The 5,513-nt window shown below is 34.4% G+C and overlaps 1 pseudogene; it reads left to right on the top strand.

Moving 5' to 3' along the window:
* Nucleotides 1-654: 654 nt before the first annotated feature.
* Nucleotides 655-2,799, top strand: LOC115989393 (annotated as a pseudogene).
* The last annotated feature ends 2,714 nt before the right edge of the window (nucleotides 2,800-5,513 follow it).

Raw genomic sequence — 5,513 nt, 5'->3', positions numbered from 1 at the left:
GTCAATTTTAATCATAATTCATGCAATAATAGGGTGTTAAATGTTGATAATTTTTTTTTTTTTTTTTGCTTATTTACATTAATTAACATAAACATCCTGGCATGTTTAGTGTTGATATTAATTTGACACTCTAAGATGCAAGCGAGTCATTATAATTAAATATAAATGTAATTATGTTTGTATGTTATAATTATTATTTGTTGTTTCTCATCTTACTTCATCATAATTGTTATTTGAACAAGTAAAAGTTATATCTTAGTTTGATAGGATATAGTATTTCTCTCCAATCATTCATTAGTGTTCCTCAAATAAAATTACTACGAAGAACTTTTAGAAATTTTAAACTTGCCATTATTTATAAAATATTTTTACTATTTTATTTGTTATTAAATTTAATTATATTATCAAAAAAAATATTTTTAAAAATTTATACATAAAACTAGTTAACAAATAAAAGTGACCACTTAAATCTCACAAATAAAAATTATCTTTCAAAAAAAAAAATCTCATAAATTAAAATTTGGACCAAAAATGTATTTTAGTAATTATAAAAAATTAGGAAATAATAATATAAAATATATCATAATAAATAAAATAAAATAAAAATATATCAACAATATTTTACAGGAATGAGTTTTCCATTAGGAAATACACTCTCACTCTCACCCTCAAGCTCCCTCCTTCGTACAGTCCCCACTCACAGCTCACAGCTCACAGCTTCCAGTTTCGCTCTCTGATTTGCAAACTCCATCACCATGATTTCTCCATTTTAAAGCTCCGGGGCTCAGCCGAAACCAAACCAAACCAAACCCGACCCGACCCGAATTGGTAGCTGCCTGAGTCAGTCATTGTGAACACCAAACTAGCTTTGCTTCTTCTTCTTCTTCTCGAGGAAATGGGTAAATCAACATCCTCTCTTGTTTCTATATACAGTGGTTTGATTATTAGAGGAAGCCTTTCATTTCATGCTTTTACTTATTCTACTAATAATAATAGCAGTAGAAGAGAAAATGCAAAAATCCCTAGTCAGAATCAGAATCAGTTGTTGAAATCTGTGAGAGATCACTGTAAATGTGGAACCTTTAAGAATCTTGATCATGCCTTAGGCCTGTTTGATAAAATGCTTCACATGCACCCTTTGCCTTCCATTGTGGATTTTACTTGCATGTTTGGTTCCATTGCAAGAATGAAGCATTACCCCGTAGTCATTACTCTAATTAGAGATATGGGATCCTTTGGAAGTACCCCCGATGTCTGTACTCTCAATGTTTTGATTAATTGCTACTGCCATTGTAATCGGGTCGATTTTGGGTTCTCTGTCTTAGCAACAATTTTGAAACTTGGTTATCAACCAAACCATATAACTCTAACCACTCTTCTTAAAGGTATCTGTCTTGAAGGTAACATTTCTGGAGCTGTGAGGTTGGTAGAGGAAATGGAGAACAAAGGGTATCAACCTGATGTAATTACTTGTGAGACTATAGTAAACGGTCTATGTAAGATTGGGGAGACTAGTGCAGCTATTAGGTTGCTAAGGACGGTAAAAAAGGGAATTTTGAACCTGATGTGGTGCTGTATAGCACGATCATTGATAGTTTATGTGAGGACAAATTGGTAACTGAGGCTTTGAACCTTTTGTCTGAAATGATGAGTAAAGGCGTTCAGCCAAACGTTGTCACTTACAATTGCTTAATTCAAGGACTATGCAATTTTGGCCAATGGAGGGAGGCTGCTACTTTGTTGAATGAGATGACGCAAAGGAAGATCATTCCAAATGTGTACACCTTTAGCATTTTGGTGGACACACTTTGCAAGGAAGGGATGATGTTGATAGAGGCGAAAGAAGTTTTTACTGAAATGGTTCAGAGAGGCATTGAGCCTAACTCCGTCACTTATAACTCTTTGATTGACAATTATTGTTTGCAAAACAAAATGGATGATGCTATCAAAGCATTTAATATGATGGTTGAGAGGGGTTGTTCGCTTGATGTGACTAGCATTAACATATTGATAAATGGATATTGCAAAAGTAAAAAAATTGACGAGGCAATGCGTCTCTTTCATGAAATGTCCAACAAAGGAATGATTCCTAACGTTGTGACTTACAACACTCTTATAGGTGGCTTTTGCCAAGCAAAGAGACCCCAAGCTGCATTTCAGCTATTCCATAACATGCAAGCTTTTGGCCAACATCCAGATCCCCAGACCTATGCCATCTTGTTAGATGGCCTTCTTAAGAATAAACAAATAGCTGAGGCAATCGCATTGTTTCAAGTGATAGAAGACAAAAGGCTAAAGCATAATACTTTGATTTATTACAACATCTTGATTGATGGTTTTTTGTAATGTCAGGAAGCTTACAACTGCAAGAGAACTCTTTTATAGTCTCCCTACCAGAGGATTGCAGCCTAATGTTCCAACTTACAATAGTATGATCAAGGGGCTGTGCCAAGAGGGACTAATAGATGAAGCATGTGAGTTGCTTGAGAAAATGGATGGGAATGGTTGCTCACCCAACAATCGCACATATAACAAAATTATCCAAGGGTTACTACAACATAATGAGACATCAAAGGCGACAAAATATCTCCAAATTATTGTTGACAAGGGATTTTCAGCAGATGCGACCACGGCAAGCATGCTGTCATCTAATCAAGTAGATAAGAACATTCAAGAATTTCTTCATGCCTCCCTCCCTCCCAATAGATAAAGCCCTCTCTATAATGGAGTAAGTTAATTGTTTTACTTTGTACTGTAATCATATTGACATATTGATAATGATTAAGGATTGGGTATATTTGTTTCAAGCTTTTCTTTTATTGGTGATATTTCTTTTTCTTGTATTGGCGCTTGTTTGTTTTTTTCTATTCCATTTTTTTATTATTTATTTGTTTATCTTTCCTTGAAAATATGTTGAGCACTAGTGTTGTTAATTTTCGGATAGTTATCTTGAGCTTCAGTTGATGCAACATAGTAAACATGGAATTAGTTTTATTTATTTTTGATATGACAGAATAGTTTGTTTGTAGTAGGTGATGCTCATGTGGCAATTTGGGTGCTTGTGATAGGTCAATTGAATATCAACCAAAGACCATTGATACTAGTAGATTTCCCTTATTTAGTAGTTAATATTAGAGATTATCTTCTTTCTACTTCGACTAATATTCTGATCTTTGATGGATTTGGCATACTTGCAATCCCCTTTTACTATTACTAACCTCATATGCAGAGCTTTCCTTTTCTCCTAAATTTGTAAGAAATAGTTAGGTTATACATTCAACCTATATCGTTCTTTGTCAAACATAGATGCTTTCTACCCTTCATTTGCCTTTGTCAAAGAAGAAGGCAAATACATACATGCAAGTTTCATAGGTAAGGTATGAGAAGGAAATAATATCAACAAACTGTATGGTAGGAAAAGGGAAAAATACACCAAAATGGTATAATCCATGCACCTGAGATTTCTTCAATGCCGAGACAACATTGCTTACTCTTTTTTATGTATGCTCTTTTATTCTTGGCTTAAATGTAAAAACACCCCCTGGGATTTGGGTCAGTTGCCAAAACACCTTCTGGAGTTTCAATTCTTTCTTATAACTCCCTAAGATTTCCATATCTGCCAAGTTGACCTCTGGAACTATCTTTCTTTAGCTCTTATCGATGGAAAGTTGTTTGTGGTGTTCTTTCTCACATGTAGATGCTCATCATTTCTGTAGTTTGATAGGTGTAGTGGGACACCCGCCTATTGGTCATCATATTGGATAATGAATGGATCATGCTCATAAATTGGCAAACCTTCTGAAATGTATCCATATGCACCTAGTTCATGGCCTCCTAAGGGAACAAAACCAGCATCATTGCTAAGAGAATTGGCATGGTCATGCATTGGTATCATTTTGTTTTGAAATCTTTCATGATCGCCAATTATGAGTCCATCCCCATCCAGATCTAGATTTTGCATTTCTGCCATCAAATTGTGATTGAATTCAGCTGTCACAGTCTTGGCCCCTCTACTCTGATTAAACACCATTCTGGTCTCCAATCATCATCTCCTCTGCCAAAGGTGGGAAACATGTGCTGATTTTGGGAGGGATTAAGGCCATTGATCAGATATTGGGTTTGGTTCTGATTCTTGGCATCATTGAATAATTCAGCTTGTTTCTTGTTGTAACTTACATTCGGCTTGTTTCTTGTTGTAAGTTACAACAAGAAACAAGCCAAATTATTCAATGATGCCAACACTTGTAACTTTTTTTTTTTTTTTTTTGATACGTACCAACACTTGTAACTTGGAGACCAAATCTCTGCATGTTTACCAGTTCTAACCAGCTTATTGATCAAAACAGCGGAACCCACACGACTTGTGACAGTGGCCTTCTGCATCTCTGCTTACCTAGGAACCAAACCCAATAGCCAAATTATGGAATCATCTCTTTATCTTTCTGTCAATAAAAATTATGGTAGCTTTCCTTTTAATCATTAACAATTGACTCTCAGTTTTGTTTTGCAAAAGATTATGGATTTCCCATTATGCAAATTAGATCTCTTGAATATTAGTTTCTTTAACTTTGCAATAGATTATGGATTTCCCATTCTGCAAATTAGATCTCTTGAATATTAGTTTCTTTAACTACTTTACTGACATAAATACAGATAACATTTATAAATCTGTGGAAAACAAATATGTAAGTGTGTTTTTCTTTATTCATAAAACTAAACATAATCACTGTTATGTTGAGAAACAAATTAAAGTGTTCTACATTTGATTGAGTACAGTTTGTCTGTGTCTTATTTGCATTATTTACAATTATTAAATTGTACAGCATAGGTTGCAATTAATCTTGACTCTTTAAATTTAGAACCAGATTACTATGGCTCAAAGCCACTACTATTTTATGTCCTAAACAAGAATTTTCTTGAGTGATTAATCCCAAAACCTTCAGCTGCCTTTCACATAATAATAAACTACTTTGCAGCATTTTACAAACTATGCTGAAAAGTACAATTGATGAAATGTACTTTGAAGAAGATGATAATGTCTCACTATATCTTCAAAAAAAAAAAAAAAAAAAAAAATCGAATCATGACCTCTCTGTTAGTCTCATCCTTGCTCATTATTTAACTCTGCAGTTTGCTGCTGTAGTTGAGATATTAGATGACCCAAGTTGCAACTGACCTCAGCAACACAAGACATGGATCATGGTTATGAGGACAGAAGCCCATTGTATGGATGGATTGTAAATCTCCATTGGAAAGTTCTACAATTGATAGAATGATAGTTATGGTGTAAATGCATAGAAAGATTCAAAATCTTCTTTTGTATTTCCATTCCCAAGTTGGCTCCAAGCCATGAACTATATAATATCATTTAAAACTAAGAGTGCATTTGGATTGAGTGATTTTTGGGAGAATGGAAAATCAGGAAGAGAAAAGATAATTTTTGGTTGTTTGGTAGAGAGAGAAAATGGGGGTTGATTTTGGTAGGGCATGGGTATTTCCCAGAGCCCACAAAA

This window comes from Quercus lobata, chromosome 5 (genome assembly GCF_001633185.2).
Source record: "Quercus lobata isolate SW786 chromosome 5, ValleyOak3.0 Primary Assembly, whole genome shotgun sequence".
Taxonomy (NCBI): domain Eukaryota; kingdom Viridiplantae; phylum Streptophyta; class Magnoliopsida; order Fagales; family Fagaceae; genus Quercus; species Quercus lobata.
This window is presented reverse-complemented; position numbering and strand designations above follow the sequence as displayed.